The sequence below is a fragment of the Bos grunniens genome, chromosome 11 (assembly GCF_055505025.1).
Source record: "Bos grunniens cultivar Pamir isolate PY7600 chromosome 11, Bosgru_T2T1.0, whole genome shotgun sequence".
NCBI classification, from domain to species: domain Eukaryota; kingdom Metazoa; phylum Chordata; class Mammalia; order Artiodactyla; family Bovidae; genus Bos; species Bos grunniens.
Window position 1 is genome coordinate 71,932,023 of NC_141175.1, and position 13,023 is coordinate 71,945,045.

The 13,023-nt window shown below is 39.7% G+C and overlaps 1 long non-coding RNA gene across 32 annotated transcripts in view; it reads left to right on the top strand.

Moving 5' to 3' along the window:
- The window catches only part of LOC147363323 (uncharacterized), a 504,516-nt gene that overhangs the window by 303,802 nt on the left and 187,691 nt on the right, over positions 1 to 13,023 (top strand). The window contains exon 6 of one of the 32 annotated variants that reach the window (XR_015136937.1): positions 11,480 to 11,563. The exons of 30 other annotated variants lie outside the window; for them this stretch is intronic. This is a non-coding gene — a long non-coding RNA (uncharacterized LOC147363323). Of the gene's footprint in view, positions 1 to 11,479; positions 11,564 to 11,611; positions 11,756 to 13,023 lie in introns of those variants that run through there. One more of the 32 variants, XR_015136946.1, reaches the window with a different exon arrangement.

Sequence of the window (13,023 nt, forward strand, 5' to 3'; positions counted from 1 at the left end):
TTACTGAGACAGAAGACTAAGGAGCCATAATAAATATTTTCCCTAGCATGTGTGGCTCTCTTCCTTTTCTCTGTCAGCTGCGATTTCCTATCAATCCCATCTTCCATATTTTCTTTATAATAGCTTCTTGAATGGGAATCAATGTGAAGATGCCTGTTTAATAATGTGTGTGAAAGTCATTCAGTCATGTCTGACTCTTTGTGACCCCACGGGCTATAGCCCACCAGGCTCCTCTGTCCGTGGAACTCTCCAGGCCAGAATACTGGAGTGAGTAGCCATTCCCTTCTCCAGGGGATCTTCCCAACCCAGGGACTGAACCCAGGTTTCCCACATTGCAGGGAGATTCTTTATCATCTGAGACAACAAAAGACAATACTTGGCTTCTCTCTGTATCTTGTCAAGGTTTGAGAACCTAGGATTACTACTGATTACCAGTGTGGTATTATCTCAAAATATGTTATGAAAGACAGGTATATAGAACTTAAAGGCAAAATCTCTTAGATAAAGATGTAATACTCTTATTGAGCAAGAGGAGAAGGAGACACAGACAATGCTGCTTTAATTAAGAGTCTTCTTAATATTTCCTTTATAATTTCCTTCTTGCAGGGTTACATAGCTGTTGAATATATGACATTGCGTTGAATAAGTGAATACCTTTCAATTCTAAAAAGAGTTTTCTCCCTAATAACTATATTTTCAAAATTCTATTTTAATGCTTTTTTTTTCCCAGAGGTTAAGGATGATCCCAACATTTTATAAAATGAGAATAGGTGTGCTTCCAGAGGCTTTCTTTAAAATTTCATATTATTTTATTCTCAGAAATTAATATATTTACTTACTTGGAAAATAACCTACAGAGTAATCTATAATTTAGATCAGCAGGGAAAGAAAAGGATGACATCCCATTATGTGAAAAGTTTTATGCTAAATTGTCTCTATCCAATTGTTTATATTTACCATTCATCTATATAATGCAGTGAGCTATTGGATTTTCCTATAAGGTATAAAATGTTTATTAATCAAAATGTGTTGGTACAAAGGAGATTATTGTTTGCTCTGAAAACTAAGGAAAGGGCATAAAGAAGAGAAAAAAATATTAAATAGCATAATATTTCATTCAGTTTGGAATTAATGAACATAGAGATCACCTTATTTGAATTCCTGATACTTTTCATTTTATCAAAATTCATCATGTGCATAAAAGCTATGGAGATTTCAGATCTATTTGTTGTGGTAGTGTTAACTTTTAGAAACTTTGTAATAAGGATTCTATGATGTCATTTAAATTAAGGCACACGGTTAATATCTTTTAGTATTGACTTGTATAGTATTTGGGGCTTACCTGATAGCTCAGTTGGTAAAGAATCTGCCTGCGATGCAGGAGACCCCAGTTCGACTCCTGGGTCAGGAGGATCTGTTGGAGAAGGGATAGGCTACCCACTCCAGTATTCTTGGGCTTCCCTTGTGGCTCAGCTGGTAAAGAATCTGCCTGCAATGTGGGAGACCTGGGTTGGGAAGATCCCCTGGAGAAGGGAAAGGCTACCCACTCCAGTATTCTGGCCTGGAAAATACCATGGACTGTATACTCAATAGGATCTCAAAGAGTCTGACATGACTGTATAGTATTTACTTGGCTGTAATATAAAGTTGCAAAAGGATTTCACTTCCAATGTTAGGGTAAATATGGTCACCCTCTTTCAGAGCTTTCCATTTTACAGAAGAGCTTTCTTCTGTTAGACTCATAGTACTTAGGACTTCTTATAGTACGTTACATAGGCCGCCTAATATATTAAAACAAAGACCATGTTTTTTCCACCTTCCTATCACTGACAGAATCAAAGTGAATTGAACTTAAAATGGGTAAATAAATATTTATGCGTAAATGTCACAGCCCACTCCACAGTCCAGTGTTTTAAACCAAAATGCTGAACATAAAATTACAATTGGGTTAAAAGAAACGAAAATCATGTTGGTGCTACATCCTTTGTATTGTAGTTTAAGCCTTTTGGCTCCAACTCTTATCATGAAAGGTTGAAACAAGCACATGAAAGAATGTAGACACTTTTCATTTCCATTGCTTTACATGTCAGTAAATCTCTTTCTTCCTGCAACAGTAGCACCTGAATGCAAACCTACTGCTATGATTCTGACTCAAATCTGAAATAGTTTTCTAAGATGCAAATGCATAGGAGAATTCCAATATTATGTTATAGATGTAGGGAGGGAAAAAAGTCATCTATAAATTATCTCCACATAATCTAAGTTATAAGATTCCCAGGTGGTACTAGTGGTAAAGAACCTGCCTGACAATGCAGGAGACTTAAGAGATGCAGGTTTGATCCCTAGGTCAGGAAGATCCCCTGCAGAAGTAAATGGCAACCCACTCCAGTATTCTTGTTTGGAGAATCCCATGGACAGAGGAGTCTGGTGGACTATGGTCCATGGGGTCCCATAGAGTCAGACAAGACTTAAGGGACTTAACATCAATCTAAATTATGTTCAATATTGTCAGCGATTTTCTTCATATAAGGCTTTAGATTGCAAACTTCTTCTCATGGCTATCCAGGAACAAAACTTCTGTCTTTCCAGACAAAGATTAATTTCTTAAGTAACTTTCTCTATAGGGAGAGGCCTTGGCAGGTACCAACTTGGAACACTGATTATTCTCTTTAATGGAAGACACATCTATCAAGAATATTACTGTTAACTCTGCTATCCTAGATGTATTTCTGAGGTTAATAATAATACCAACATTAATAATATTACTAGGATAACAATAATACTAATAGTCACTGATACTTGAGTGTTATTTAGGTTCAAGGCACTGTTCTTATCTCTTAACAGATATTACATCATTATAGCAAACCAATGAGCTAAGTAATTGTATTATCTCATTCTCTCGATGAGAACACTAAGGCATATGTCATTCAGGTTATTGCTCCATGCCCTTTGTGAAAAGCATGTGTACCAACTAATTATCCTGACTAAAGGCTAATCTAGGGGTCATAAGTCAGGGCCTATACTTATATATCAATAGGATAGACACATTTGAGTTTGAGAAAAATAGAGAAATTTTACTGTGTTTCCTAAGCATGCTAACTAATGGTATGAGTTCTTAAAATCTCAAATTAATTTTGCTCTTTAATCCAAACTGTAAAATAGGTTTAGGGTTGTTAAACACTCCAGTCAGCTAGCAATCTTTAGCTGTAGGTTATAAACCAGAATGTTGTGTTCAGTACTTAGGTCTGCTCTTTAACATTACTAATTTTTTTAAAGAAACTGTGTTGCATGAATATGGTTATTGGGCATATTTTTAACAATTCTGAATCTGTCTGAATAATGTAAACTTTGATTTTTGTGGGAAAATTAGCTTTAGTTTGAGCTTCTCACAAATGTACAGTAAGCTTGGTAGAAATGCTTATTTATCTGTTTGCCACTGGAGTCGGTGTGGAAATTTGAAGCTATTTATGGCATGTATCACTCAGATGTTTCTCATTAAAAAATTAGAATCTATCAGAATAAAGGAAAACTGAAGTAGGAAACAGATTTGAAGTTGAGATTTCTTCTAAGATGAAGGTTGCATGTAGCTTGCTTTTGGTTAGACAATGAGACCTCCTGATGGTTCTTTGTGCAAGGGCGTTTTTGCTATTAAAATTTTGGGAATCTGGAGTCCTGAGTTCTATTTTTGTCCATACCATGACTCTGGGCAAGTTACACTATTTGTGTTTGTTTCCTCAACCACAAAATGAAAGAAAGGAATGATTGGATTACATCATCTTCAAGACCCTTTCCAACAACAAATGCGTCATTTTATGCTGTTCTAAACAGAAAATGGCACAGATAAGCTTTACCCCAGTTTGAAGGGGAGCCAACCAATCTAAAATGACAGTGATAAAAAATGGTTAATATTTATTGAGCACTCACTGTGGGCTAACTACTGTGCTGAGGGATTAGCATATATTCCATAATTTTCCTTGTGCAGCACTGGGTTGAAACTGTTAAGGATCAGGGTTCTTGGTCCTCTTAATCAATAGGAATTGATCAGAGGCCAGACTTGAAATTCAGGCAAGGTTTTATTGGAGTCCCTGCTGCAGCAGTGGGAGCAAGAACAAGCCACAGGGTCCCTTGCTTACTTGCAAAGAAAGAGGCAGTTGAGCTGGTTCCTTAGATGGGGTGAGGGTAGGGGTGTGTTCAGGGGTACCTTAGGTGGTCTCCCACCCCTTTCGTAGTGATGTGTGCAGGGGGCATGTACAATACCCAGCTTTTGCTCCCAACCTCCTGCTTTTGCTCCTGGCTCTTCAGAAGTGGCAGTTGGGCTCTTTTGGTCTCTTTGTATCTTGTTGTCCATAATTTGTCCCAACCGTGCACTGCATGCAGTTATTTTTAGTCCCTTACAGTTTCTTTGTATTTTGTTGCTGGAGGAGACATTTGTCCAGGTACAAACATTTGCAGCAAAATGTTCTAGTTTCAGGTCTGTCTCAAGACTTCCCACTTAAAAAGGAGGAGGCAGAGGCATAGAGACACAGGTAAAACTTGAAGATCCTTCTTTTTGCAGCCAGTAAAATGTAGAGCAGAAATCCCAATCCAGTGAGCAGGACTTCAGGACCCAGAGCCCAAGACAGTAATATGCCATCCTAGAGAGATTAGAATACTTCTGTGTAGAATTATTTCTTCCCTGTGTTCTCATCCCCAGTAGGGATAATGGAAAAGATGGAGAAATACTTAATAGCTGGAAAATCTACTCTAAATCTCTTTGGGGACTACTTTATCACTTTGAATGATTTCCAGAACATTCTTCTTTCATGCTTAAGCAAAATGCTGATATAGTGTTATGTTGGCAGAGGTTGTAAAGTGTCTGTCGGGTTGGCATTATAGTGCTACCTTGGGCTTTTTCAATGTCCAGCTCAAAGCAATATTTATATGAGAGACCACAGAGGCTGAATTGCAAAACCTTTCTCATTCAGGCCTTGCTGGTGGCACTTGAGTGTGTCAGTTTTAAGCAGCCACGGGCTCTGGTGAATAGTTGGGGAAACAGAAGACATGCTGCACACATGTGCTCCTCTTTGATGCAATTAAAACTACAAAGACACAGTTCTCCAGAACATTTTGAGGGAGGCATGTCTATGCATTATAAGTGTTGTCTTAGCTTCAGACTATTTGTTACATAATTATATTTTTTAAATTAATTTATTTTTGGCCATACTGAGTCTTCCTTGCAGTGTGTGAGGGCTTTCTCTTGTTGTATTGTGTGGACTTATTGTGGTGCTTCTTTTATGCAGAGTTCATTGCCCAGGTTTTTAGAATCGTGAGGATAGAATGGCTCTTGGATCTGTGGGAGAATATGATAGCTGTGTTGATAATTCTACGAGCTGGAAGGGAATTGAAACTCTAAGGTGCACAGGCTTCAGTAGTTGCAGCACATAGGCTCGGTAGTTGTGGTTAGCGGGCTCCAGAGAGCAGGCTCAGCAGTGGTGGTGCACGGCTTAGTTGCTCTGTGCCGTGTGCTATCTTCCCGGACGAGGGATCAAACCCATTTCCTCTGCACTGGCAGGCGGAGGATTCTTCACTACTGGATCACTAGGGAAGTCAAGTTTTCTTTATTATAGAGATTTCCTGGTATTCGTTCACTCATGTTTACAGTTTATGAACTGTTTTTAGAGTCACATGGCTTGAAAATTGCTAGAGAAACTTATGGCCAATGTGTTAGTCAAAATCACACAGACGTGAGAGTGAGGCATGGCCCCATCCAATTTTAATGTAATTTTTCATTTCATTTGGAGTGCCTCACATAATGTGTGAAGGGAAGTCTATCTCCACTGCTCTAACAAGTCAGAGAATCTGATTTTAGGTGGCTTTTTCAAAAAATAGTCTAGTTAAGACAGTGGTAAAAGTTTATTCTATTAAATCAGACCTTTCAAGTACCTCTGGTGGGCAGGTACTTTCACCCCACTGGTGAAAAAGGGATTCCCAGCCTATGGTTATGGAGGTGACCAAACATATAGTACTCAATACCAGACAAATGAGACTGACAACAGTTTATTAATCCCATTACTCATTGCCCAGGTTTTTAGACTCACAAGGATAGAATGGCCCTTGGATCCATGGAGAATGTGATAGCTGTGTTGATAATTCTATGAGCTGGAAGGGAACTCAGGGATAGCCAGGAACTGTGCCTGGTTGCTTTGATAAAGAACTTTGTTTGGCTGTGAATCTGATCTGTGGGAGTGGAGTGGGATTGGAAATTGCAGTTAGGTCATTTGAGGTCTTGCTGGTTTGACCAGATGTCAAGGCCCGTAATATTTGGTCTTAACTTTAGGCCCTACACCAGACACTGCTAAATTCAACCATTGCTCTTTGTGTCTAGATCTTCCTTCTGTGTTAATCTGTTTGGGATACTATTAAACACACACACACACACACATACTGGGTGACTTAAAAAAATGGAAATTAATTTTTTCACAGTTCTGGAGTCTAGAAGTCCATGATCAAGGTGGCAACAAATTCAGTGTCTGCTGAGGACACTCTTCCTATCTTGTAGATGACTGATGGCCTGTTTCTTCAATGGCCTTTCCTTGGTGTGTGCACATAGGAGGAGAGAGAGAGCGAGAGAGGGAAGGAGAGGGAGAGAGAGAAAGGGAGAGGGGGAGAGAGGGAGGGAAAGAGAGTATCCATTGTGTTTCTTCTTTTAAGGACACTGGTCCGATAAGATCAGGGCTGTACCCTTATAACCTCATTTAACCTTAATTACTTTCTTAGAGGTCCCATCTCTAAATACAGTCACATTGGGGTTTGCAGCTTTAACACATGAATTTGGGGAGAATGCATTCAGTCCCAAACACCCCCCCCCTCCATATTTTTCAATACTCCTCACACTTCTCATAATCAGTAATCAGTTAGTATCTATTTCTTTTCTGATAGATTGAATCTTGAAATGTTACTAGTTCCTACCATGGTCTCCCCCACAAAATAGATGCTCTACAATTTGTTGAATCAATAGAGGAATTTGGATTTTGTTTAAGATACTCAAAACATATCCAACTTTCTTCAAAATTAATTTCTGAATAGCATTAGTTAAGGAAATAAGAGATTTGGTCAGCATATTATATTTTTCTTTTTGTCTTTACTGTTCAAAGGAGCACCGATCAGTTTTAGTTTTGATTCCTAGATCTGCTGATATCTAATGTTTGTCACATTTTTGGGCTTTATCTGTAATATGGAATCAATGATACCTATCCTATGTCTCCGTCTGTGAAGATAAAATGAAAGCATGAATATGAAAGTTCTATATAAGTTACAAATCACCATATAAAGCAAGATAGGATCTAAGAACACATTGCACATGCTACAGCAGCATTACTTTGACTGGATTTTTAAAGAGTCTGAGATGCTGTTAAAAATGTCAGTTCCATTCTCCTACACTGGATTTACTGAGTTATTGTATCTGATAGGGCCCCGACATTTGAATTTTAGCAAAACCCCAGGTGATTCTAATGCATATTAAAATTTGCAAGCCAATGTACTCTGTTACAGTTAGTTGAAATGAATTAAATAAAAACATCCTCAAGTTCACAAGGAGATACTAGTTTTTAATCAAGAAAAAGCAAATAGTGAAATTGAGTAACTTCCCCCAAATAGTGGCTTCCCGTGGCTCAGTTAGTAAAGAATCTGCTTGCGATGCAGGGAAGATCCTTTGGAGAAGGGAATGGCAACCCACTCCAGTATTCTTGCCTGGAGAATTCCATGGACAGAGGAGCTGGGCTGGCTACAGTCCATGGGATCTCAGAGTTGGACATGACTGTGAGACCAACTTTCAGCCTTTCAGCCCTTAAACAGCAGGAAGGGAATGGGTTTACTTCATTTCTATTGTGTATTTGCTCCAGATTCAGAACTGTGAATTTAGTGATTCCCAACCCTGATTGATTTCAGAAACACATGGAAACTTTATATCAATTCCTGACCCCGTTTCAGGAGAATTTGATTCAGTAAGTCAAAGGCAGGATCAGGAAATCTGTTTCTCAAATGCGCATGCGATGGTTGTAGACATTGAGGGCAGGCCATTGAATTATGGTAAATGATTGTAAAGCCAATTTGAATTATGTAAATGATTGTAAAGCCAATAAAATCCACAATTTCTTTACTTAACAAACTTCCTATGTACCAGTATCAGTGTTGACTTATGTGATAATGACATTCATTAGTCCTGATAAACAAAATGTAGTTTTAAAAAAAGGTGACAACTTACTATAGGCCTTGCATCTTTTTGTTCAGTATTGAATTGTGTATCTACTTGGAATAGAGTCACTTTTTTTTTTTTGGTTTAAGATGTGCAATTGAAAGCTGGAAACTGACAGAGCCTAGCTGTTCTGACTGAATGAGTTTTAACTTTCAAAGTCTTATGATTTTTATAACCGTCTTCTCTACAATCCCAAGGTTTGAGATGGAATCTGAACACAAAACCTATCACAAACTTATCTGAACACAAAACCTACTTTGTAAAATAGATTTTTAACAGTATTTATTCAATTGGAGAGAAGTGAGTCTTAAACACTTCTTTCAGTTCAGTTCAGTTGCTCAGTCGTGTCTGACTCTTTATGGCCCCATGAACCCTAGCACACCAGGCCTCCCTGTCCATCACCAACTCCCAGAGTTTGCCCAAACTCATGTCCATTGAGTCGGTGATGCCATCCAACCATCTCATCCTCTGTCGTCCCTTTTTCCTCCTGCCCTCAATCTTTCCAGGCATCAGGGTCTTTTCAAATGAGTCAGCTCTTCACATCAGGTGGCCAAAGTATTGGAGCTTCAGCTTCAACATCAGTTCTTCCAATGAACACCCAGGACTGATCTCCTTTAGGATGGACTGGTTGAACCTCCTTGCAGTCCAAGGGACTCTCAAGAGTCTTCTCCAACACCACAGTTCAAAAGCATCAATTCTTCAGCCCTCAGCCTTCTTCACAGTCCAACTCTCACATCCATACATAACCACAGGAAAAACCATAGCCTTGACTAGATGGACCTTTGTTGGCAAAGTAATATCTCTGCTTTTCAATATGTGATCTAGGTTGGTCATAACTTTCCTTCCAAGGAGCAAGCGTCTTTTAATTTCATGGGTGCAGTCATCATCTGCAGTGATTTTGGAGCACCCCCAAAATAAAGTCAGCCACTGTTTCCACTGTTTACCCATCTATTTGCCATGAAGTGGTGGGATCAGATGACATGATCTTAGTTTCTGAATGTTGAGTTTTAAGCCAACTTTTTCACTCTCCTGTTTCACTTTCATCAAGAGGCTCTTTAAGATGCGTGTACCACAATGTTCAGAGCAGCACTGTTTACAATAACCAGGACATGGAACCAACCTAGATGTCCATTGGCAAGATGAATGGATAAGAATGTTGTGGTACATATGAACAATGGAATATTACTCAGCTATGAAAAAGAAGGCATTTGAATCAGTTCTAATGAGGTAGATGAAACTGGAGCCTCTTATACAGAGCAAAGTAAGTCAGAAAGAAAAACACCAATATAGTATATTAATGCATATATATGGAATTTAGAAAGATGGTAATGATGACCCTATATGCGAGACAGCAAAAGAGACACAGATATAAAGAACAGACTGTTGGAGTCTGTGGGAGAAGGCGAGGGTGGGTTGATTTGAGAGAATAGCATTGAAACATGTATATTATCATATGTGAAATAGATTGCCAGTCCAAGTTCAATGCATGAGGCAGGGTGCTCAGGGCTGGTGCACTGGGATGACCCTGAGGGATAGGATGGGGAGGGAGGTGGGAGGGAGGTTCATGATGGGGAACACATGTACACCCATGGCTGATTCATGTGAATGTATGGCAAAAACCACCACAATATTGTAAAGTTATTAGGCTCCAATTAAAACAAAAACAAACAAACAAAAAAAAGAAACTCTTTAATTCTTCTTCACTTTCTGCCATAAGGCTGGTGTCATCTGCATATATGAGGTTATTGATATTTCTCCTGGTAATCTTGATTCCAGCTTGTGCTTCCTCCAGCCCAACGTTTCTCATGATGTATTCTGCATAGAAGTTAAGTAATCAAGGTGACAATATACAGCCTGACGTACTCCTTTTCCTATTTGGAACCAGTCTGTTGTTCCATGTCCAGTTCTAACTGTTGCTTCCTGACCTGCATACAGATTTCTCAAGAGGCAGGTCAGGTGGTCTGGTATTCCCATCTCTTTCAGAATTTTCCACAGTTTGTTGTGATGCACACAGTCAAAGGCTTTGGTGTAGTCAATAAAGCAGAAATAGATGTTTTTCTGGAACTCTCTTGCTTTTTCAATGATTCCAGGAATGTTGGCAATTTGATCTCTGGTTCCTCTGCCTTTTCTAAATCCAGCTTGAACATCTGAAAGTTCATGGTTTACATATTGCTGAAGCCTGGCTTGGAGAATTTTGTGTGAGATATTGTGTGATAGTTTGAGCATTCTTTGGCATTGCCTTTCTTAGGGTTACACTTCTTTAAACTTCATTTACCCAAATGCTTGCATGCTAAGTCACTTTAGTCATGTCTGACTTTTTGTGATCCTATGGGTAGCCCTGGAGAAGGCAATGGCACCCCACTCCAGTACTCTTGCCTGGAGAATCCCATGGATGGAGGAGCCTGGTAGGCTACAGTCCATGGGGTTGCTAATAGTTGGACATGACTGAGCGACTTCACTTTCACTTTTCACTTTCATGCATTGGAGAAGGAAGTGGCAACCCACTCCAGTGTTCTTGCCTGGAGAATCCCAGGGACAGAGGAGCCTGTTGGGCTGCCGTCTATGGGGTCACACAGAGTCGGACACAACTGATGTGACTTAGCAGCAGCAGCAGCAGCATGGGTAGCCCGCCAGGCTCCTCTGTCCATGGGATTCCCCAAGGAAGAATACTGGAGTGGGTTTCCATTTCCTCCTCCAGAGGATCTTCCCAACTCAGGGATAGAACCTGAATCTCATTGTTTTATGACTTATGTTTGTATCTTCAGAGGCTTTCAGACATTCTTGTGATTCTTAGTGAAGTGAAAGTTGCTCAGTTGTGTCTGACTCTGTGACTCCATGGTCTATACAGTCCATGGAATTCTCCAGGTCAGAATATTGAAGTGGTAGCTTTTCCCTTCTCCAGGGCATCTTCCCAACCCAGGGATCAAACCCAGGTCTCCCGCATTGCAGGTGGATTCTTAACCAGCTGAGCCACAAGGGAAGCCCTTTGATTCTTAGTGAGTGAAGTGAAGTCACTCAGTCGTGTCTGACTCTTTGTGACTCCTTGGACTGTAGCCTACCAGATTCCTCCATCCATAGGATTTTCCAGGCAAGAGTACTGGAATGGGTTGCCCTTTCCTTCTCCAGGGGATCTTCCCGACTCAGGGATTGAACCCAGGTCTCCTGCATTGCAGGCAGATGCTTTACTGTGTGAGCTACCAGGAAAGCCCGGGGCCCCCGGTGCTGATAAGCCTCCCCCACCCCCAGGCCCTGAGTGATCCACATCACACCTGTCTCTGCAGGACCTGTCGCTGAGTCTGATCTCCCCTCCTTTCTCACCCAGTTCCTCAGGTAAGGTGGTGCTCACGCCCCATGTTCTTGCTGTTGTTGATCATTTAGGTGATTCTTAAAAGAAGCCTAAATGCTGAAAAAGTTCTGTTCACTACCCTCCTTTGAGAGAAGAAGAAAGAGAGATGGAATGGCTAACCTATCATGGGCCATGGACTTAATTAGTTGTCAAAAACTGTGCAAAAATGCAAGTCTTCTGGACATAGTTCACTTCTTACTGAATCAGGTGAGCAAAATACATCCCATCCATATAGAAAAGAATGCTATTGTTACATCGCATGAAAGTGAGTTTAAATGGATGTGGATATTGTCAACATCAGGCATCAAATAATTTTTCAGCCTTCCCTCATTGTACTTCTAGTATTCGAAATTACTGGGGGCAAGAAAAGATTATGCTGCTCCTGCCTTGTGTATCTGCTTCTCAAAACTGCAGCCCATAATTCCTCTTATTGGTCAACTTCTGGGGACATGATTTATAGTTTTCCAAGAACAGAAGTAATTTAAAGGCTCTAAATTCTATTAGAGATTAATTTTAGATAAGGACCAGAAAGTATTTGACACATTAATGGAATTAGCTTCATGGAATCATCTAGATACATATAATGCTTTCTTGATATGTACTCATTAAAAACAAAGTGGAACACTGAAGCATAGGCAATGATTGTTTTGAGAGCTCTGGATAATCAAAGAGCAGTCTCAGGTTATTAGCATACAAGTCTTTAAATTCATCTTATCTTTGTTACTGATTGTGCTATATTATAAAATTTTTCTTTTAAAGGAGAGTAAGGGCTACCTTATTGGAGAAGGAAATGGCAACCCACTCCAGTGTTCTTGCCTGGAGAATCCCAGGGATGGGGAAGCCTGGTGGGCTGCCGTCCATGGGGTCACACAGAGTCGGACACGACTGAAGTGACTTAGCAGCAGTAGCAGCAGCAGCAAGGGCTACCTTAAGTCACAGATACATCAAAAGACCCTTCAGATGAGATGTAGTAAGAGAATTAGAGAAAGGAGTTAACTCTAACAAAATCTTTGTATTTTGACAGAACCAATACTCACTTTTTAAGTATCCCCAGTCTGTAGTGTTTGTTACAGCAGCCCAAGCAAGCTAATACAATTACATACATATGGATATATATCCTCTTAACATCTTCCCACCTTGTCAGAGCCTGGAAATCTCTTGAAATTGTATGTAAAATATTTTTAGAAGCAGGGCTGGCTACATACTTTCTGGGTTTTCTTGCAAAATGAAAACACGGGTCCTTTGTTCAAAAAGAGCAAGAAAGTACCTTTCTTTTTTATAACCTATAGTATCTTTAAAGTACTAAAATACAATGTTTTTAAAATTTATTCCATGGCCTGTCTTTCAACTTGCCATTCTTAATTTCCCAATAAAGAAAAATGAAAATATTTAAAAGTATTAGTTTGCATTTTACCATTTATATTTATTGTGTCCTGCAAGTTTG